Source organism: Diceros bicornis, chromosome 9 (assembly GCF_020826845.1).
Source record: "Diceros bicornis minor isolate mBicDic1 chromosome 9, mDicBic1.mat.cur, whole genome shotgun sequence".
Lineage (NCBI taxonomy): Eukaryota > Metazoa > Chordata > Mammalia > Perissodactyla > Rhinocerotidae > Diceros > Diceros bicornis.
Window position 1 is genome coordinate 46,325,866 of NC_080748.1, and position 25,253 is coordinate 46,351,118.

Consider the following 25,253-nt stretch of genomic DNA (forward strand, 5'->3'; position numbering starts at 1 on the left):
GTTTGAAGATGAATAAATTATTCTGTATATCTGCTAATTCAATGTTATTCTTTCTGATTATTTCCTTTTTACTATGGTTTTACACTTCTTTTTTAAAAAAAGTCCCAGATTCACCTTACATGTAATCACTGAAAAAGAAGGGTACAAGTTTAAATTTGAGTGGGAGTTTTTAGGGTGAGATTCACTAAGTCTAGGTGGTGATGGCAGTGGTGATTATGATGGAATTTTTAAGAAAAGTAATCTTACATGATATAAGGCCTGGTCAGTTCTCCTCAAAAAATACTACTTCTTGTCTCAATCTTAGTAAACCCAAGTTTGAATTTATATATTTTATTAATTTGGAATATATTGCCCATTAGTATTTGATAGGACATGTCTAGTAATAACTTAGCATTTTGGAGACCAGAGACTAGAGAGTCTAGATCCCAGACAATAGAGTACCTGACACTGTTCTTATTTGTGTTATGAATGAAAGTGGACATTAAAATTCTCCTAATTTTCAAATAATGCTAAACAGTCATGGATAAAAAAAGCTTCTTTGTTGTTCTACTCATAAGCAGTTAAGAGTGAAACTGTATGAGTAGGCAGATGAGTGGCAGGTGTGTGTCAATATAGTGATTTACCGTACAGAGAAGATAAAATGAGAAAAACTCTAGTCTGTACTTATCAAGGGGAGCTCACATAAATTACATAGATGTATGTTTAAAAGTGACTTCAAAACATAAAATTTAATGTATATAGAAACAAAAATTTTGATATTGAGCTGGACAAGTATCAAAGATATAATTATATGAAGTTGATGTCGTGTCAATGAAAAGTAAAAATAAAGCTTTTTGAGGACATAAGTTTCAAAGTGTTTTGGATGGAAATTGTCATTAATTAAGATTGTAAACTCATTGCTATTTGGAACCATACCTTATCTTACAAGTTTTTTGATCTTCCATGATACTCAAAGTTACTGGATGATTGATTAATTGCTAAATGCTCCCTGAAAACATCCCAATGGACTACCAGTGGAAAACAAAAGCCTACAAAGTTGTTAACATTATCGAATAATTATTGAGTGGAAAACGAAAAATATTATTTTTAAAAAGTGTATCAGCATTTTGCAAAACTATTTGAATTTCTATCAATATATCAAAGGGAGATACAAAATTTGGAAACAGTCCAGAGAAGAAAAACTGAAATATCTAAAATGTTTTGAGGGACATTATTTCCTTTACGAGCAAAGTTAGTCAATTAAAACTTAGGTTAGGAGAGGTGAAGTCTTAGAAAATGTGTGATATTAGGAGACTATATAATCGTATTAATATTTATAAGATCATGAAAGATATGTGTGAAATGTGTATTTCAACATATTCTCTTCTCATTTTTCTTACCTCTGTCAAGAGTCATAATGAGTGAAACCCTTAGGAGCTGTAGCCTACTTTCCAACCCATTATCTTTTTTTATCTGATATGCAATTTCTAAATACTATACAGTGCCTCAGATAATCACTTATTTTAAAGTTGAAGGGGAAGGAAATTAAGTGGATAATGAAACAGCTATATATTCATTTCTTATTCACCTAAAAAATCATTAGTGACACAGTCCTTTTCTTTTTGGGTTGTCATACGCTTGCTTCAGTTAACTTTGAGTTATGACTTTAAAGTTCATACGTTTAATAGTAATTATTTCCAAATGAATTTCTGATGTCTATTCTTGGTGATAAATCACATTTTCTCTAATTATATATTCAATTAAAACATTAATATCTCAAAAAATTAAATGGAAAAATATTTATTGGTACTTAAATACTAAAGAGTATGACTGTACTAGTTCTTAGAATAATCTTAAATTCAAGGAGATGTGAGTCATTTTTAGCATATAATCTGCTTCAAGTGAAATAAAATATACTTTTTATTTTAACATTTGTAAATTTATTCAGTTATATTTGCAATTTGAATGTTTATCTATATCTTTATGGCAGAAACTGTTTTAAGATAGTCACCATAATAGTCTTAAATAAAATCATTAGATGATAAAATATTGTTTTATTTAATTCATTCATACTGTTTGTTTATTAAATTTATAACAATTATAAGAGCATTAATTTAAAAGAAAAAATTGGATAATTACTATTGTTGTCATTGCACTATATCTTGGGGTTGTAAAGAAGAATTCATCAGAAATGGAATAAAAGAAACAAATCACAGTAATCTGATTAAAAAAATATTATCCCAGGGGCCAGCCTGGTGACATAGTGGTTAAGTTTGCGCACTCCACTTCAATGGCCCAGGGTTCACAGTTTTGGATGCGGAGCATGGACCTCTGCACCGCTTGTCAAGCCATGCTATGGCAGTGTCCCACATACAAAATAGAGGAAGATGGGCACAGATTTAGCTCAGGACCAATCTTCCTCAACAAAAAGAGGAATATTGGCAACAATCTTAGCTCATGGCCAATCTTCCTCACAAAAAAAAAAGAAAAAAGTTATCCCAGATTGTTTTTAAAAATGGAACAGGAATATTCTTGTTATAATGATGCAATTCCAATTGATGCAGTAAAATGTCTATATCATGAGATGAAGAGAAGAGTAATCTCAGATTGTATCCCCTTTTATTCTTTGATGTTTAAAGGTTCACATTATTGAAAGAAAGATATTACTAAAAAAGTGTGGCTGAGGCAACTAGATAAATATTTTTAAAAGATTAATTTATAATTCATCATACCATACAGCAGAAATGGATTCCAGATTATTTTAAATGTTGTTTTAAAAAATTAAGAAACAAGAAGAAAATAAGGATGAATGTTTATTGAATTTCGGGTTGGAGCTGTATTTTTAATGTAAAACAAAATTGTGTGAATACCCACCCCCCACACACACACATTAAGATCTCTTCTGCAGTGAAATAAATGCACAGAAAAGTGTCAACTAGATTAGAAATTTTGACTGTCATATAGATTATCATTTTTAGCTGACAATTTAGCAATCACAAAAGTAATATTATCCACTATTGGTAAGGGTGAGGTCAAACAGAATTCTAAAATAGTTCCAGTGAGAAATTTAGAAAATATTTGCATATATATTCAATAATTTTGTTAGATATTTTTAGAAGACAATTTTCCATGAGTCTCTCATGTTTCTGTCTTGTGAGCAGAGGCACTGGCTACTTTTGTGCTGAGCTATCTTTTCAGGATGTTTCCATAGCAAATAGCCTTGGAAGATAAAGACAGTATCCCCCTCTGAGCAAGAGGGCAGCTTCCTTTTCTTAATATTACAAAGAGATTTGTCTCCACTCCAGGCAAAGGTCAAGTAGATTTACTGCCCATTATAAAATGTCGGGGTTTCCTAAGCTCAAAGTTCCTCTGTCTCACATATCCCAGCGTGCGCAGGTCTCACTGGGGCCTCTTCATGTCACCCAGAGGGTATTGGTCCTCAAGGAACCAGCACAAATGCTAAAATTCTGGCTACTGCTATTGCTGTGAGTTTTAAACTATCCTTTCTCTCTAACACAGAAGTCTTGTCCCTGCTATCAGCATCTAATGAATGTGGCAGACTACACGTAAGTTTGCAAGAATAGCTCTTCATAGTTCTTGACAAATTCTATAGTCATCATTCCCTTATAATTTATAGCATAAAATTTATTGTTTGAGTTTTTTTTTCTGCTAAAATTAATCTATCTGGAAAATAGACTATAATTTTATTTTTAATTTATAAGAAGCAGGAACAATCACTTACAACATGTAAGATAAAGACTATTTGCAATAAATATATTATTGAATGATATGATAAAATATCTTCAAATATTTTATTGGATGATACACATTGAATTAGAAAGAAATTATGTAATGTCTTATTGGCCAAACTTGTGTATGCATATATATACTACCAATTTAAATATATGTCAAATATATCTCAAAACTAAATTGGTAGTTATAAAAAACACTACTGTTAGATTTAAAATAATCAGCATCTCTAAACAATATTGATTTGGTTGCTGGAATCTGCTTGAGAATGACTGAAAATAATTCCTCATGTTTAAACATGTGAAAAATAGAAGACATTTGGGTGTTCTATATCTTATTAATGTGTATTTGCTTTGTTCTTCTGAGGCTTTCTTATGATTGAGGCATTTTTTTTACCGCTTTGAAGAAATTAAATAAATATATTGCTGTAAAGAAATCTTTGCCTACATGATTTCTTTATTTTTTAAGTGACTTGATCAATATGCCTTGCTGCCCAAAGGAGTATTTATATTTAAAGTTTTATATATAATATTCATATGTAAAGTCTCAATGTGGATAGGTCTTTGTCAGTTTTCTCTGGAATATGGTATATTCTATCAAGATGCAAACTTGAACTTTCTGTTTTTTCAAAAAGGTATCAAATTATATTTTAAAACCTTTCTGTACCATTGTTTGGTTAGCTCCTCTATGGTCTTCAAGTTTATATATGTATAGGTATCTGCATACGTGTACATATACATATATAATGTTTCTATAGCTAACACTCATCCCTCCAATTCTTTTTTCTTTTTTATCACATTTGTCTCTCTTTCTCTGTGTATATATATATATACACACACATAATTTCAGTATACACACAAATTTATATGTGTATATATATAATATTCTATATTCATATATATTATATGTCTTTCATGTTCTCTCCTTACTGCTTAGAACAGCAGTTTCCATGCAGAGTGAGGTCCTTGCCTTCTGGGGGTGAATATTTCCTGCTAATTTCTGGCTTGTTATAGTCTGATCCCCAGATCTTCCTACATAAACTCTCTAGACTATTACGGCTTCTTTTGGTGGTGGGGGTGCTGAGGAGGATTCTCCCTGAGCTAACATCTGTGCCAATCTTCCTCTATTTTGTTTGTGAGTTGCCACCACAGCATAGCCGCTGACGAGTGGTACAGGTCAGCTCCCAGGAACTGAACCCAGGCCTCCAAAGTGGAGCACGCTGAACTTAACTACTAGGCCCCAGGCCAGCCAAGACTATTATGGCTTTTCATACCAGTTCTGCATGTTTTGGCTGTGTTTGTAAATATTTACACACAGTTTGGAATAAACCAGGTTCTCAGTTTGATATTTTCATATGAGATATATTTCATTCAATTCTGATGTAGTTTTGTCCCTATATGATTTCTAAGAGGATTAGTAGAATGATTTAGACTAAGTTCCCACCATACTTCTACTCAATTATTCAGGGAGAATTTCTGATAGAGCAAATTTAAGGAATAGTACATGGGAAAGATTAGGATCTGGAATATTCAATTCCTTAAAGTTATCTTTGCCTAGGCATATCTATTATAATGGCTTTGCATATTCCCAAGGTATATGTACACCTGTTTAAAAAAAATTTTCTTAAAATACAGGCATACCTTGTGAGTCTGTGAGAGTCTGTGGAGGTTTAAAATTGGAGGAAGAAAATCGTGAGAAAGTAGAATTAAGGAAAAGTAAGGGAGCTACAAAGATAGAAAAGTGAGTCATAATTATGAGGGAATGGCTAAATACAAATAGTTAATATATATTTATCTTACTTAAGCTCACTTCGGTTTAGTGGGTATCATTATCTTCTTTTTTATGGATGAGAATAAAGAGAATTAGAAAGGTTAAGTAAAAGTCTCAAGTTCATTAAGCTACAAAATGACAGAGTTTAATTCAAACATATTTGACTCAGGTGCTCAAGCCTTTACTTATATGTGAGAATATACCATGGAAAACTGGAGGCTCTTACTTGGGAGGAGGCAGGCGGAAGCAGACTGCTACTACTGCTTTGTAGGGTCTTCAAAGGAACTCTTGAGGCGACTTAACCTACTAATGTATCTTGAACAATTTTCCAAATTATTCTAAGTGTGGTTGTGTTACTGACTCCCTTTTTCTTCTTTATATATATATTTTTAATTAATTTATTTTATTTATATATTTATAAATAATATATAATTTATATTTATAAATATTTATGTATTCATATATATATATATCCTTAAAATAAAGCTTGATTAACACAATAAGTCTGAGTGAGTTTCTATTTCCTATAATCTGAGATTCTAAACTAAAAATATGTAGCAATATTTTTAAATATAGCATTTCTAAATGCAAGTACTTATCTTTGGTAAAGTACATATTCCTTATAATAAAATTCACTATTTCTCATGTTCTAAGACTGGTTATATTTTTTTTTCACATTGGGGCATCACATTTATATCTAATTTAAAATCCTAGTTAAATGAATCAAATCTTCAATGGGTGCAGCTATTTGAAACAATTCCATTTACACTTTTTAGTTTTGTTTGATTTTTTTTTTTTAGTTTTTCATTCTTAGTTTTAAATTTTTTATTGATGGGATATGTCTTTTACTTATTTTTATTTTCTACTGTCTCTATATTTATAAATACTCTTATGGAGAACTGACCTTATTTATAGATATAAGCATTAAACCATGGGAAAATGAGCATTCTCACCATCATATCCTGAATTTTTGATCATTTTTCTCTCTCTGGTCTCTTGTTTCCTTTCAAATATGTGAAATATTTGAAATATATGTCCTAAAAACACATTCACCTCACTATCTATCTCATTGTACAGTAATGTGATATAAATGTTTAATGAAGGATTCTGCTTCTGGTTAGAATGTAAAAAGTCTGTTCAATCACTCGATCTAGCAATAATGCAAATAATTGTATCTATATTTAAAGTACCGTCATAAACTTTACTCCTGCTTAAAGAGATACATGACTCAGATACTTGCCATTTTACAGAACTGAATTAAGTGAGAAAACAGCAGAAATACAACAAACTTACTCCGTCCTGCTATAGAATGATCCCAAACAAATGTCCTAAAGATAATATATATATATAGTGTAGTTTTTCTGCAAGAATTTTAGCTCATCGCATGCCTTATATTTATTACACTGTATTTGTCTTTTAACACTGTTGAAACTTTGTGAATATTGATTATAGAGAGACTAAAAGAATATCTTTCAAAAATACATGCAGATATTAAAAAAATCAGGGGGGCTGGCCCCATGGCTTAGCGGTTAAGGGCGAGCGCTCCGCTTCTGGCGGCCCAGGTTCGATCCCGGGCGCGCACCAACGTGTCACTTCTCCCGTGATGCTGAGGCCGCGTCCCACATACAGCAACTAGAAGGATGTGCAACTATGACATACAACTATCTACTGGAACTTTGGGGAAAAAAAAAAGAGTAGGAGGATTGGCAATAGATGTTAGTTCAGAGCTGATCTTCCTCAGCAAAAAGAGGAGGATTAGCACGGATGTTAGCTCAGGGCTGATCTACCTCACCAAAAAAAAAAAAAAAAAAAAAAAATCAGGGAATAAATTCAAAGTTAGAAATGAAACCTAGACTTTCTTTTGTATATCCCTAGCTTATATCTAGCAGAAGATCTCGGTATCCAGTTCTCGTCATCTCTCCAGCATCCTCAGACAGTCTACATAAAATACTTATATATCCTCCAGACAAAAGTTGATATAATTAACACCCTTCTGACACCTAAACCGAGGCAGCATGAATTGAAATATCCTGATCCCCATAGGTGGTTCCTCAAGCTCAGACCTGAGGCATTGTTTCAGAGTTGAGGAGAGAATGCTATGGTTATTGTATACAAAAATAGAAAACTTGTCAACTTAGCTTGTCATCTTGGCGTTTTCCATGAATGCTGAGTCTACTTTTAAAATAGGGAGAACTATATAGGGCGGACAGGCACATAGCTCTATTCTAGAAGCTCATGATAAGCTTGCAAGTTTTATTTTTCACACATTCCATACTTAGTCACACAGTAAATGACCGTTTACTCTCCTGATTAAGTCTGTGCTCAAGCTATTTGTGTACCTCCAAAGGATGCAAGACACAAGAGAGATTTGAGTTTAGTCTAAGGGAAAAAAGCAACGTATAGTAGAGATGTAAAAAAGATGACCTATCTCTAATTCCTAGAATTGGAGGTGCTCCAAGGCTAGAAGACAACCAAGAGCCAATTTAGGACAGCTGGAACACAGAAGTCCCTTAAGGTCCCCACCTACTGTCATATTCCATGGTCTAAATTCTCTGATTCTGGTAAAAAGTTCTTGAAACACATTGTAGAGAAATAACCGCTTGCCATAAACTTTGCACCTCCAAAGCGCTCTATGTATTGTTCAGCATATTGGAAGACGCAGAGAGCACCAGTTGAAAACGTTATCTTAATAAAGCCAGTGCTAAAAGTCACAAAAAGAACCAGGATCTAAAACCAGCTATCTCAACTGCATGTGACCCTGTGAAACTTTTGGAATCAGAACCTTTTGGGCAACAAGCTCAGAATCAGTGAAAAACTCATGTTAGATTCTGCTTTCGACTCTGCTTTCAGTTAGCATTGCTGTGCCAGATGGTACGTTTATAGGTGTATTTTTACAGTGTTACTTACTTAAAATTCTGCATATAAGAAGCCAATTTTCTAATTTGCTCTTTTTTAAAGTGAAATGTTGATGAGTATTTAAAATAATTATCAGTAATTATTTCAACATTTATCAAAATAAATACATAAATTATGAGACAATTATCAGAACCCCATATTTCTTTTAGTTTTTTGTGTGTAGCACATTATTCAAACTAAGAATATCAGTAACAAGTGACAGAAAGACTTTCATTAATGTATTAAATCTCAATTATTTACAAATTTTTATCAAAAGATGACAGAAAGAATTTATAGTTTAAAGGTTAAATTCTAACAGAGCCTGGGCTCAGTTTATGGGTAAAAAAATAGTAAAAACAGAATGAGTACTAAAGCAGAATTAGGATTTTCAAGAATTGAATTTTCAAGAATTGAAAACTTCATCACCATTTTGTATAGACTCGTCATAAAATAAAATCTCTTTAATAGTATCTCTAAAATTGTGAAAGGTATGCTACTATATGCCGAGGTTATTATGAGCGCATTTTATTGTTTTATGGAATGTGATCCACGCTTGGACAAAAGCATTCAGCATCTTAAGTGATCAACATTAAGAGTGTTTATCCTGAATGTTTCCACTCTTTTATAAACTCTGACCTTGCACTTTGATACAACAATTTCCGGTTTTATGTTTCTCTACATGGCATTTATAGATGAAATTGAATCATTAATCACTCTAAGCAATTTCTTACACGGCTTTTGCAACAAACTTGCTTTGAATTTACACAACATAGCTTTTTAAATGCAAATAAAGCTTCCCAGTTTCCTAAAATGTCTTTCCCCTCAATGGAAGGGATTAGATGTTGGTATTCTCAGCTGCAAACTCTTGACAAGCGGATTACCGCTCTTTCCTTGCTGCAGTCACAGCCTGTTACAAGTAACAGGTTGTAAATTCTAGCCACTCATTTTCCCATTTCCCTGTCCAGAGGAGCTAGTGAAAGATGGAACTCTTAAATTCTACCTTTTTATGTCAGTTAAAATAATAGTCAAATTCATTTTTCGCCCCCAGATTATAATTGAGATATAGGCAATGATTCCAAGAAAAACTGAGAATTTTTGTCCAAGTCAAATCAGTTTCCCGTTCTGCACTCCCACCAAATAAAAGCCTTTAGGATATTGTTCCTTGAGTGGGAAATGTTCAGAGAGCACTGCCAAGTGCAAGGGTATTCTGTTTCCCACTAGCCCTCTGTCACAATCTATCCACTTGCTGCAGTGTTACCATGACATTTTCCTTTATCATATTTTGTTCAAGGACACACAAACTGAAAGGAAGAAAGATCATAAACATATAAGCATTTTTCTTGAAGATATTTATCATAATATGTACACAAAAGGCAAAATATGTGTAAAAGCAGAGCTTCCAAACACAGGCAAAAAATAAATCAATTGCCTTCGTTTTTAGTATTTCCACTATTGAAGATATTTGATTTATTCTCTGATGAAATAGAATACACTCCCCAAATATTTGAGAGACAACATAAATTTTGAATTGAGCATGGCATTTTAATTAAAATATATGTGGTAAAGATGGTATGTATTTATAAAAAGTACAAATATCAGGAAATAATTTTGCTGAACACTTTATTTTTAGTTTTAGTATCATGTTTAAAGTTTTACATTGTTATAAATAATACAATTCCCACTTCTTGGAGGAAAACAAGTAAGAAGAAGGGTTTCTGGGACAAAGAACATTTACTGGTTGTGTATCGTTTAGGAACCACAGATAGCAAATAAGCAGAAAGTTACTCAAAAGTCAGATTTCACTAAAGGAAACACTCAGTATTCTGAGTTCTCTTGGGTCTACAAAGAGACTTCTCCAATTAACAATTAACTAAACTAATTTATTCAGAAAACTGAAGCTCTCCGGGAAACATTTGGTCATCAACAGATTACACTGACTCTAATACGTTTAGGGAAAGACAAATATAACCTGGGAAGAACAGCATAAGCATTGCTAAACCCACTGGGAGCAGATCTTGAGATTTTTCACAGTGGTAGGTGTTTATAATTCTCAATTAAGTATCTGAAGATTAAAGGAACTACATAAATTCTCAGAATTTTTGGGGCAAAAATCAAGTGACCTAATTAAATTACATTAATGTGTGTCATATTTGCATAAGTTATTGAAAACTGTAATGGAGAAAAACTAGCTCCATATTTTTAAGAAAAACTATCCAATACATATTCTGTTTAGGTCTAAGCGGCATAATTCTTGGTAATATTGTAAATTTAGGGTCTAGAATCGTGTATAATAACTTTAGACAAACTTAACAGGCTTTTGATCAAATTTTATATCTGATTAGGAATCTCTTCTACAATATTCCTTACATTAAGTCATATAATCTTGTACTTCAAAATCCTGGTAAAAGCCAAACTATTTTAGAAGCTGTTACTTTTTCTTATTAGTTTGAGTTCTACCTTGCTGATTCAATATTAATTATTTTCTCTAGATTTATATAGCCAATCAATTTCTTACTAAAAATCATATAGTTTTAAATAATGGATATAAATTTATAATCTGGCCCCCAAATCTTCTCTTCTCAAGTCAAATTAAATATAAATTATTCTTCCCATAGCACACTGATTTCAGTTGGTATATAATTCTATTCAGTTCCCTTTACATTTCTTGAATCTGTAAATTTTACTTTTTTTTTTTTTTCATTTTTTTTGGTGAGGATGATTAGCCCTGAGTTAATATCTGTTGCCAATTTTCCTCTTTTTGCTTGAGGAAGATTGTCCCTGAGCTAATATCTGTGCCAATCTTCCTCCATTTTTTGTATGTGGGATGCCACCACAGCACAGCTTCGATGAGTGGTGTGTAGGTCCATGCCTGGGATCTGAACCTGCAACCCCCAGGCTGCTGAAGCAGAGCATGCGAACTTAACCACTATGCCACCAGGCTGGCCTCTGTAAATTTTACTTTTAAAGCGTTCTCCTAAAAAGGAACAGCAGAATGCAGTAGAAATATTACTACTTTTGCTCTAAAAACAATAGTTGAATGTTTCTCAAAGTAGTGTTCTACAAGGTTACATTTCACAAGTGACTTTTGCATGTGTTTGTGGGAAAACAGTTCTGTTATTAAATATATGTGGGAAATACTGTGTTAACAGGTTTCTATAAAACAGAACATACAAAAAAATATTAATTACCTATGAAGTATCTAAGCAATCAAAGTCATAGAAACAGAAGGTAGAGAGGGTGGAGGGGGAAAAGGAGAGTTGTTATTTAATGAGTATAGAGTTTCAAATTTGCAAGACGAAAAAGTGCTGGAGATCTGTTTCACAACACTGTGAGTGTACTTAACATTACTAAACCATACACTTAAAAGTAGTTAAGAGGCCCACCTTGTGGCACAAGCGGTCAAGCACGCCCACTCCGCTGGCCCGGGGTTCGCTGGTTCGGATCCCAGCCGTGCACCGACACACTGCTTGTCAAGCCATGCTGTGGCGGCATTCCATATAAAGTAGAGGAAGATGGGCATGGATGTTAGCCCAGGGCCAGTCTTCCTCAGCAAAAACAGGAGGATTGGCAGATGTTAGCTCAGGGCCGATCTTCCTCACCAAAAAAAAAAAAAAGTGGTTAAGATGGTAAATTTTGTGTGATGTGTTTTTTAACACAATAAAAAATTGTTAATATTCTATTGTATGATGTGACTTACAAATCTCTGTATATGGTTTGAAGTATTACCCAAACCAATTTGATCATATCTGTTTTTTTGAGGTACATATATTAACATCTCAGAGCAATATAACATGTGACATATTTGGAGGTAATGCTTCTGGAGCTTTATTTTTGAAAATTAAGATTGTAAGATTTTAAATTTATCCTTGTGAGAGTCAAATATCTGTTTTTCTAACCTATCATTCCCTCATGGAAAGACAATTTTTAACTTAATTCTTTACTTAAGAACGCATTTAGATTTGTGCCTTCAGAAAGGTAGGAGAACCTGCCTACTGTATCTTCATCTGAATATTTAATAATACATATTTAATAGGATCAAATAGGAAGAGAATTCTCTGTATCTTACTCAAGTCTTTCTTCTTGACTGCTTTTATGTTGTTTCCCTTATTCAAAAAGATACTTAAATCCACTTTCATTCAGCCTATATTACTCCACACAAGCTATAAGGTATAAGAATGATGATGTCAAATGCAATGTTAAAATCACAGCATGCCATAATCAGGCCATCTTTTGCTCTGTCCATTGGCCAATTATAAGATAAATATGATTCACTTTGTTGATGTTTCATGCATCAACTGTCCCCAAAAGTAATTTATATATTATATCAATACAATTATACTAAATATATTACACAGAGCCAATTTATTCAGAAAATAATACTTTGAAATTTTATTTTTAATGTAAATGCAATTTTTTTCACCTGCATAAATAATGAGTTCACATTGTTTTTCTAGACATAAATCCATAGAACCCACACTGTATTTAAACAGATTAATGAATACTGGGAAAGATATAATATCAATTTATGATCTTTCGAAAAAGTTGTTAAAATCTGTAATGGAATTTCATTTATGCATAAATTCCTATCCTTTCTATTTTTGCTTTTTGTGTATTAGAATAAAAATTTAAATTTCATATTTGTCCTTTTCTCTTTAATATATGAGAGAGTTTTAAACTATCAGAATCTGTTACTGCACAAATGAGGTTCTCCTACCCAATGTGTATTAAAAAAAAGCCAATTATTGCAGCATCATCATTTGGGAAAAGAAAACAGCTTTATTGCTAGATCTATCTGCAAAGAGACAGGGGGCATATGCTCTCAGATTTTTCTACATGATCCAGGATTTGGGGCAAAGGGCAGGATGGTCTGAAGTGTGGAGATAGATGATTGGAGGTAAGGAGAAGTGAGATAATTGATTATCTGCACAAGCAGAGTCAAGCTTCATGTCTCTTCATAGGATGTATGTTCACAAAATGGTGGCATTACCATGATCTGAGGGTGCATTTTCAGCCCTTTGACGTCAAAAAGGTTACTTATCAGGCATTTGTGCAGACCCGGTTGATGAGTTGGTAGCCTCAACTGGCCTGAAGTGGACAAGGGGTCTCAGTTCTTGAAAAACCCCTCTTAATTACTGTGTTGATAAGATGGGGTCAGTTGAACTGGTCCTAGAGGGCCTATGGTTACAAATTCATTACTATAGCACTTTTTTTTTCTGTACAGTTTTCCCTCCATAGTTCCTCCTTAGAATATTTGCAGCTTCTGCAATTTTGATTTCGTTATTTTTAGTGTTTAGTAAAAGGGCACAATGTTGTATCTAAAGGGAAGATTGTATTTGTAGCCATCCTAATGAAAAATGTTTTTTCACACATTGCATTAGCTTTTAATCTGAATAGGGAACATTGTAAACTTATCTAGGCTGATTTCTGAGTATGGCTTCTGCTATTCTTTAAGTGTCACGTTTATTCTTACCAACCTCAAGAAGCAGAGAACAATCACAATAAGTAAATAAGGCTGCGTCTTCAATCTTGCTGTCCGTTCAATTTATGAGGCATGGAAACAGATATATTTGCAAAGTGGAGAAAACTGTCATTTTGTAATGTCCACTTAAAAATGGGCCTGGCTTGTGTAGACAGGTGGATGTGGAAGTCTATTATAAAAAACAGCAAATCAATCTCCCTCTTTCCTGTGATAAAAATTTGAAAGGAAATAGTATAAAAAGTTCAATTTTACTTTATTTTCTGTAAATATTAATTATATATTCAGAGTCACGCAACGTGGTAGGAAGTGATGAGTTTATAACATAATTATTAATAATTTTGAAGTGTAAGGGATAAACTTTTCAGTTGTTGTGCTCTGCTAATGGAGACGCAGAGTTTCTCTTAGTGTTCACCTGTACGGCAGCAATTTAATAAACCAGATTCCTTCCACCTCTGCCCACCAAAGCTTAACATCATGCCCCAATTGTTCTTAGTTACCTTTGCTAAACAAGGTTGGATTTCTTTTCCATTTTTGCTCCATATGTCTGAAGCACTGCTGGCCTTCACTTTCATAGGTTGTAAACAGCAACTGCATAAGATACCTGTAAAATGAATCAATCTGTCAATCACTAAATACTCACTGAATGATTATTCTGTTTTTAGAACTCTGCTAAAAATGTAATTTAAAACACCCTGCTAGATCAATCATCATTAGGAATAATCATTATGTAAAAGATACAGCTAAACACATTTTGTTACCAATGAGCATGTCCCAAAACCTAACAGAGAAAATCATTATTTGCATTTTTTGAGATCCTTGGGAAAAAAACATTTAATTTTTTACCTTCACCTAAGTTCAAATGACTGATTGTAGCAAGAGAGAGTTGAGCTGATTAATTGTTTAATTGGATAAGGTGAAATCGGAGTTTAAATGAGAATTAAATGCAGGTAGATTCTATTATATACACACGAACAATAATTGAGCATAGATCATGGCAATGTTTAAGATTACGTTATGGTTATCTACTGCTGTGAAACAAATCAACTAAACCCTCATTGGCTTAAAAAATATTTATTTCACCCCCAAATCTACAATTTGGGCAGGACTCATCTTCATTTCTCTACACAATATTAGTTGGAACAGTTCAACTGGATAGAGAATGCTCCTTTAAGGTAGTTCACTCATATGGGCAGCAAGTTCTTAGCTGCTTACTTCTCTCCATACAGGCTTCTCCATGGGAACACTTGGTCTTCCTCACAGCTGGGTTTCAGGAGCAAGCACCCAAAGGGACAGAACATTGAAGACGCCAGTTCTTTAAGGTCTAAATACATAAACTGGCCTAGAGTCATCCATGCCTTTTCTGTTGGGAAAGCAGTTACAAATTCAAGACTCAAGGTGAGGGAACACAAAGCTCACTTTCCACGAGCTGGGCATTAAAAAAAAATTGAGGGCCATGTTTTAAAATTTCTACTTTTGAATTTTGTCATCAACAAGCATCTCTTGACAACCACATGAAGTTCTAGTATAGTAGTGATGATCCTTTATCAACAAATATATTCTAAAAAATATTGCTGAGACATTCTCAATCCAACAGGAATAGAGCCCCAACAATTAGATTGGTGACACATGATTTTGCTTGCTTGGCCAGATACCTTGTCAGTGAAATATTGACCCAAAATAAATTAATCAGATTCTCTCTTCCAGGAATTTGGAAATGGATCTGAGAGACAGTCAATCATCTTTGAAAGTGGATTGATTTCAGATTGTGTAAACGCAGGAATTTTGCGGAGACTATTTCAGGCTATGTGCGCACCGAAGATGTGAAATCTACGTAAAGAAAAGCAAAGCAATGACTCAAATAGGGCCTAAGAAAGAAAGTAAACAAGAAACAGGAGCTTTCCAGATACTCGATTGCTGACCATTTCCAGATTCTATTCCCTCAGCCATTTATGCATTAATTCATATTTATTTAGTTTTTCCTCTCGGCCAGGCCTTGGAAATGCCATGGTAAACAAAAAAGACAACCGCCCTGCCTCTAGGGAATCTGCATGACAATGAGGAAGATAGTAAACAAACAGCAAGATGAATATAGAAACAAACATGATACTTTCAGATAAAGACAAGCCCTTGGGTTGAAGGTAGGTGTTTTAGATAGGGTATTTAGTGATGGCCATTAATTTCATGGTAAGCAACGTATTCTGCATGGATGTCCTGCTCATTAAATAATCATAATTTTTACTATAACTTCTTGATAAAATTGGCCATAAGTCTATGCAATGCAGATCAGAAGTAATTACACTGATTCAATTATAATTTTTAAGCTAAGGGCTGATAAGATTAAAATGGGTCTTTAATCTGAAAGATCCCCTAGTATATGTGACATAGGAATGTAATTTTCGTCTTTCATTTTTTTCATTACAAAGATATGTCAAAGCAAAAAATGAGTTTTTAAGAGCTGGAATGTGGGGATCATATGCTGTCTGTGTTTGTTAATTGGCTTTACCCAAAGGTAAAGCCATAACTTTATGATAGAAAGTAGTTTCACAATTTGGAGAAAGGTGACTGAAGTTAGGCTCCTACCCTACCACAAAAATTGGGAGATAGGGGTGCTATCTTGCTTGATGATTACATTTAAAAGGGATGGTTCCCAGGTCCCTGAGAAAGACATTCCTGCCTTACAAAGCTGGCAAGAAGTTTTTAAAAAGATTTATGTTTTAAAGGGAAGAGAAAGAATTTGCAATTACGAGTTTTGTAAAGTAAATGCTCAAAGGAAAGGGAGGTCAGACACCTTTGTGTTTAGGTCCTGTGGATTCTGTGAGAGTGGAGGCTAGAAGGGAGGTCAGAGGCCTAAAAGTAGGAAGAAGCTTATCTAAAGTTTGATCAAGCTGAAGAAAATGTTAAGGCCACCTTGGTCAATACTTCATCATAAAATGGGAATAGTTAAGGCTTTATGAATGAGACATATATAGATAGATGATTGATTGATAGTAGATAAATAAAAAGATCAATTTTATAGTACTATGGATATTTATTACAGATATTATATCTATAATATAATGGTCTTATATATAGGTCAAATAGTATAGTATATTACAGTATTTTCTATGTAATCTAATACACATGTACAAGCATAGTTGAATATCTACAGTAGTCCCCCTTATCCATAATTTCATTTTCCATGGTTTCATTTATCCACATTCAATGATCCAGGATCACCGGAAGTAGATGATCCTCCTTCTGATGCATCTTCAAAAGGTCAGTAGTAGCCTAATGCTATGTCACAATGCCTACATCATGCACCTCACTTCGTCTCATCACGCAGGTAGTGTAACATCTCACACCAACATGAGAAGAAGGGTGAGTACAGTATAATTAGATATTTTGAGACAGAGAGAGACAGACCACATTCACATAACTTTTATTACAGAATATTTTTATAATTGTTCTATTTTATTATTGTTATTGTTGTTAATCTCTCATTGTGTTTAATTTGTAAATTAAACTTTGTCATAGGTATGTAACATAGTAATAAATATAGTGTATATAGGATTCTGTACTATCCTCCGTTTCAGGCATCCACTGGGGGTCTTGGAATGTGTCCTACTGTGTGTATATACATATATAATAAGATTAAAATGGGGCTTTAATCTCAAAGATCTCTTAGTACGTATGACATAGGAATATAATTTTTATATATGTATATGTATAGTCATAATACTAATCGTGAAGTGTTCACATCATTTACCATATGTTTTAAGTATTTTAAAGAGCTTAATTCTTTTAATATTTACCATAATCTTACAAAGTAACTATTACACTCATTTTAAATAGAGAAAAATATGGAATAGAGTGATTGATGTAATACCCAGGGAGAGGTAGCAAAGAAATTATAGAAACAGGTTTTCATAACAGAATTATTTTACTCTGAAGTGGAGGAACATAAATGGATATCACAGAAAAGAATTTTACTCATATTAAATACAGGAGCAGAAGAATACGTTTAGATATTTGAAAATAAAAATTTAAAAGTTACATTTATTTGAAAAATACATAATTTATTTTAAAAACAGCTGGTAGAGCTTTATTACAATACATATATAATTTATAATGCGGATTTGGTTTGCTGACTAAATCCTAGATTCAAGTGTCACAGTGATGAGGAGTCCATGCTTATCTATGGGAAAATGATCCACGTTGACAGAAAAATAAATTACAAACACTTGACTTATAAAACTGCTTAAATAAAAATAGTAAAAATAAAAACTATTAAAAAAACTTCATTTATAAAACTTCTTAAATAAAAACTTGTAAAGAGCAAATATCATAAAATTTGAAAGAATTATCATGTAACTATGAATTATAGTTTTTGTTTATTTCATTAAATACAGCTCTTCTACCCCATCAGAGAATCACTGGTGGTAGTGTTCAAACTGAGTATTCTCCACGTGAAATGAAGAAAAGAAAACCTAGACATAATTTAACAAAAGTCTTATGGTTTGGAAAAATAATTAGAAGTGGTATAGATTATCTATTTAACACAATAAAAAAATCAGTTTCATACAGAACTGTTGATAAATAGCTAATTTACTTAATCCAAAAGGTTGCCATTTACTACATCACTTGAAAGCATTATTAAAACATAATGGACTAATCCTCAACAAAATACTAGCAAATCGCATACAACAATACGTTAAAAAGATTATACACCATGATCAAGTGGGATTTATTCCAGGTATGCAGGGATGGTTTAACGTTCGCAAATCAATCAAAGTAATACACCACATTAATAAAATGAAGAATAAAAATCACATGATCATCTCAATAGATGCAGAGAAAGCATTTGACAAGATACAGCATCCATTCATGATAAAAACTCTGAATAAAATGGGGATAGAAGGAAAGTACCCTAACATAATAAAGACCATATATGACAAACCCACAGCTAATATCATCCTCAGTGGTGAAAAACTGAAAGCTATCCCTCTAAGAACAGGAACAAGACAAGGATGCCCACTCTCACCACTCCTATTTAACATAGTACTGGAAGTCCTAGCCAGAGCAATCAGGAAAGAGGAAGAAATAAAAGGGATCCAAATTGAAAAGGAAGAAGTGAAACTGTCACTATTTGCAGATGACATGATTTTATATATAGAAAACCCTAAAGAATCCACCAGAAAACTTTTAGAAGTAATAAACGAATATGGTAAAGTTGCAGGATACAAAATCAACATACAAAAATCAGTTGCATTTCTGTACACTAACAACGAAGTAGCAGAAATAGAAATTAAGAATACCATCCCATTTGCTATTGCAACAAAAAGAATAAAATACCTAGGAATAAACTTAACCAAGGAGGTGAAAGATCTGTACACCAAAAACTATAAAACATTTCTGAAAGAAATTGAAGACACAAAGGAATGGAAAGATATTCTGTGCTCTTGGATTGGAAGAATTAACATAGTTAAGATGTCCATACTTCCTAAAGCCATCTATAGATTCAATGCAATCCCTATCAAAGTTCCAACAACATTTTTCACAGAAATAGAACAAAGAATCCTAAAATTTATGTGGAACAACAAAAGACCCCATAGCTAAAGGAATCCTGAGAAAAAAGAACAAAGCTGGAGGTATCAAACTCCCTTATTTCAAGGTATACTACAAAGCTATAGTAACCAAAACAGCATGGTACTGGCATAAAAACAGACACACAGATCAATGGAATAGAATCGAAAGCCCAGAAATAAACCCACACATCTATGGACAGCTAATCTTTGACAAAGGAGCCAAGAACATACAATGGGGAAATGAAAGTCTCTTCAACAAATGGTGTTGGGAAAACTGGATAGCCACATGCAAAAAAATGAAAGTAGACCCTTACGTTACACCATACACAAAAATTAACTCCAAATGGATTAAAGACTTGAATGTAAGACCTGAAACTGTGAAACTTCTAGAAGAAAACATAGGCAGTGCGCTCTTCGACATCGGTCTCAGCAACATCTTTTCAAACACCATGTCTGACCGGGCAAGAGAAACAATAGAAAAAATAAACAAATGGGACTACATCAAACTAAAAAGCTTCTGCTCAACAAAGGAAACCATCAACAAAACGAAAAGACAACCTAACAATTGGGAGAAGATATTTGCAAAGCATACATCTGATAAGGGCTTAATCTCCAAAATATATAAAGAACTCATGCATCTCAACAACAAAAAAACTAACAACCCAATTAAAAAATGGGCAAAAGACCTGAACAGACATTTCTCCAAAGAACATATACAGATGGCCAACAGACACATGAAAAGATGTTCAAAATCACTAACTATCAGGGAAATGCAAATCAAAACTACAATGAGATATCACCTCACGCCCGTCAGAATGGCTATAATTAACAGGACAGGAAACAACATGTGTTGGAGAGGATGTGGAGAGAAGGGAACTCTCATACACTGCTGGTGGGAGTGCAAACTGGTGCAGCCACTATGGAAAACAGTATGGAGATTCCACTGCTGGGTATTTATCCAAAGAACTTGAAAACACCAATTTGTAAAGGTACATGCACCCCTGTGTTCATTGCAGCGTTATTCACAATAGCCAAGACTTGGAAGCAACCTAAGTGCCCATCAAGGGACGGATGGATAAAGAAGATGTGGTATATATACACAATGGATTACTACTCAGCCGTAAGAAACGATGACATCCAGCCATTTGTGACAACATGGATGGACATTGAGGGTATAATGCAAAGTGAACACAATAGCCAAGACTTGGAAGCAACCTAAGTGCCCATCAAGGGACGGATGGATAAAGAAGATGTGGTATATATACACAATGGATTACTACTCAGCCGTAAGAAACGATGACATCCAGCCATTTGTGACAACATGGATGGACATTGAGGGTATAATGCAAAGTGAAATAAGTCAGAGGGAGAAGGTCAAATACCGTATGATTTCCTTCAAGTAGTAGATAATAACAACAATAAACAAACACATAGGGACAGAGATTGGATTGGTGGTTACCAGAGGGGAAGGGGGGAGGGAGGAGGGTGAAAGGGATAATTTGGTACATGTGTGTGGTGATGGGTTGTAATTAGTATTTTGGTGGTGAACATGATGTAATCTACGCAGAAATAGAAGTATAATGATGTACACCTGAAATTTTTACAATGTTATAAACCAATGTTACTGCAATAAACAAAAAATTTAAAAAAAAAATAATGGACTAAATCAGTAATGAAGTGTTTTTCATCTTTATAATTCATAGTGCTGTGAATATGTATCATTTTATTATTATTATAACTAATAACTACCATTTATGAAATAAATTCTAAGTAATAGTCACACTGCTAAGTGCTTCATGACTTTCTTTAACCCTAACAACAACTATCAATGATTTTCAAATGAGAAACCAGTTCTCTGAAAACAGTTAAATAACTGTCCCAGAGTAATAAAAGTAGTAAGTGGCAAGCTGGAATTTACAAGAAGGTCTAATTTTAAAACACAAATTGTGTTTGAGACAACTCTAATGTATATCCCCCCGCCAAACAAAAAAAAAACCCACACATATTGTGGAAAGGTGAATGTTTAATATATAAGGTTGCTAGTATTTCCTATTAAAACAAGTAGAGCTAATATGGATAAAGCAGATTAAAGTACTAATTTATTATCTGAATTTGTTGAATACCTAATTACTCACCATTACCTTTTGATCTTGTAGCCCTTTCAATACTGTTGTGTATGCATTGACCAAATATATTACTACCTATGTGAAAATATTGTGTTCCCATTATTTTTGTAGAAAGAAATTACCCCAAAATTTAGTATCTTCAAATAATTTTATTTTGCTCCTGGTTTCAAGAATGGCTCAATAGAGCAATTCTAGCATGAGGTCTTTTATATAGTTGCACTTAAATGTTGATTGGGACTTAAGCCATCCAAAATGGCTCACTCACTGGGCTAGGGGTTGATACTGACTGTCTGCTGCGAGGTCACTGGGGGCTGTCCATCTGAGTGCCAAAATATGGCCTTCCCAGCCTGACAAGGTCAAGGTGGTCAGTCTTCTTACAAAATGGCTGCTGCCTCCAGAATAAGCATCCCAAGAGTGTGCTCAGAAGTCACAAATTATAACTTCTGCTGCTTTCTATTGGCTACAAACAAGCTACTAAATTCAATAAGAAGAGACATAAACCTCACCTCTTAATGAGCATTATGTCAAGGAATTTGCAAGTATGTTTTACAACTTTTACTATTATGATGAGGATAAACATACAACATAAAATTATTATTGCCAAATACAATGGAAAAAATCTATAGCTTGAGCATAATTTATTCTAAAACATATAAATGATTTTTTCTTATAGTTTATCTTCTTTTTTCCTATTTGAATGCATTACATGCTTATTTGCCAACATTTGAAAAATACCTGAAAGAATAATGAATTTTTTAAAGACATCTAACGTCCCAAATCCAAAGATAACTACTATGTTATGTTTCTGTCTAGTCTTACTAAGATCAGAAAGAAGTCTTACTAAAATTGAATTATATGAAATATTACTATTAAGTTTCTCATTTTATGAGCATGCTGCTCAGCTCCTTTTTTGTTCTTAGTGGCCCCAAGGTATCTAGAGTATGCCAGGTCCCTTCAGCATCCCAAGTCAGGCTAGACAGAAACCAGTTCCTCAAGTATCCCCTCAAAAAAATGCAACATTGGACACATGCTCCCCTCTTCTCTTTCTCCTTGTGGGAGAGGCCTCTGAGCTGTATCCACCTCTGCCTGCTGTACTGCAGGTCCTCTGGAGCAGCTGCATGTTATTCAGCTCTTTTTTGTTCTCAGTGGTCCCCAGGCATCTAGGGCATGCCAGGTCCCTGTCAATGCTTGGAGACAGATGTGACAGAAGATAATGCTTCAGGCAGCTCCCCACCACAAAAGTCAGAACATTGGACATACAGTCCCATCTTTGATCTTCTTTTTTCCTCTCTAGGAAGAAGCCAGGATCTGGGAGATTCCTCTTGTTCACATGGCACTGTGCCAGAGGGAGGGAATGTGGAAAAAGTGAGCCACAGATTTTCCTGCCAGCTTCAACGTAGCTGGTTTCAAACTTACCTGGGGTGCAGGAACCTTGTAACTGGATGAATTTCTCATGTAGGGGAGGAAAACAAATCTTCTACCCTCTGGATCCTTCTGGCTGGGCTATGAATTAAATTCACATGAGACAGAATAACAGAAGAAAATCAAACAAAGCTTTATAACATGTATATATTGGAGAGACCCAGGAAAAACTGGGTAAATCACCAAAATGGCAGAGGCTCTCATCTTAAATACCATCTTCAGCTAAAGACAAAGGAGGGTGTTGGGGGTAGTGGTTTGGGACTTCAAAGGGGAGAAAGGCAATCCACATGGAAATGGAAAAGCAAATATTTGGTAAACAGAACTTTGATAAGAATGGGCTTAGCCAGGACATTTCCAGTCTATCCATACCCAGAGTTATCTATGGTGATGGCCTGTCCTAGGGAGAGGGCTTCTGTCTTAAATTTCTCTTAGATTATTAGTGGGGGGAAGTCAAAATTTCTTTCAGAGTTTTTTATTCTTTGAAAATAATCAAGACAAAGAGACATATTTTGAGATGGCCAATTCTGATTCCCCACACTCACAAAGGAAATTGATCTGTGTATCATTGAATAGCTATGTCCATGGTAGGAAGGAGGGTCTCTGGCTACCTTTCCCACTATCTTGCTGACATCACTCTCATCCTTCAAATTTTTAATTAACTATTCATAATATTTTGATGATTTTTTGAATTTGTGTTTATTTTTAATATAATTGACATGTAAACAGTTGATTTTTATTTGGGGGTATTTATATTATATATATATATACACACTCATTTACTCCATATCTCTTAGTTGGTCTGTAATTCTTTATTTAATGTAATTCTTAAATATGATGTGATCTATTATTGTGTTTTCAAGTCCGTTTCATCATTTGATCTTTTCTTATGCTAATACCTCACTTTTTAAGTTATGTTGTGGTGTTATCATACATTTAATATTTGGTAGAGATGGTGTTAATCCCTTGTTTTATTTATTTTCCATTATATTTTCCTGCTTATTTACATTTCTACATGAACTGACCTGAGATAACCAAATGCTCAACTCTGAATTCTCTGTACATTTTTCACAGAATCCCATTCAATGTTGCTAATTCACAAACACAAATACTTCTCAGATTAGTATAGCTTTATCTTATTTGAGGTTAAAGTTATTTGTGGGAATCAGCCAAGAAATTCTCTTACTTTTTCTCAGTTAGATTATCTCTATTGAAGTACAATGTTTCCATTCATGGAAGGTATTTCTTTATCCAGATTTTTTAATATTATATTTAAGAGAATATTCCTTTGATTTTCTAGTATAAGATAGTTTTTTATGTGTTTGCTTACTAGTGATGGATTTCCTTTTTCTCTTCATGTGTTTATATTTATATGAAGTGTTTAGGATTTTTTAACAAAACTTTTGTTCAGTAAATGTAAAAAATGACTAGATTTTGAAGCATGGAGTAGTTGAAATAAATGCAAATAAGATATGATCTCTTCTCTCAGAGAAATCATTCCAAACTGGATCCAGACAATACAAGGAAACAAAGTACTATTAGTGGGTGGTATTGAATATACAAATTTTATATAAATGACAAATCTTAAATAGTAACATTGGTATTTTGGAATAAATAAGTTCTATCTCTGACCCAGTAGTGTTACTATTAGAACACACTGCAAAATATGAAGTCATAAATGCTGACTACAAGAAAAAGAAGCTTGGATATCCTAGGGATCTAGCAACTGCTGAAAATTCCTACCTAAATATAGTGACATGACTGCACATTTAAGTGTTAGTTATGTTAAAGGTAGTTTTGCAGTGACATAAAAAAGAAAGAATATATATTTTTTTTTGTAAGGAAGATTAGCCCTGAGCTAACATCAGTTGCTAATCCTCCTCTTTTTGCTGAGGAAGACTGGCCCTGTGCTAACATCCATGCCTATCTTTTTCTTCTTTATATGGGAAGCCACCACAGCATGGCTTGACAAGGGGTGCGTTGGTCCACACCTGGGATCCAAACCTGTGAACCTCAGGCTGCTGAAGTGGAGCACGCGTATTTAACTGCTATGCCACGGGGCCAGCCTGAGAAAGAATATTTTTATAAAGAATAAAATTTAGAAAACAAAATAGAAAATTTTAAAAAATCACTCTCTTAATCTAATAGTTATAAGCAAAAGCATTTTTATTTGCTTTCACTTTTTTTTTAGTTTCAGTAAAATATCGTTTAGTGTTGTGATATTATGTTTAAAAGATAATTTAAGTTGTAAATTTTCTGACTTAATTACTC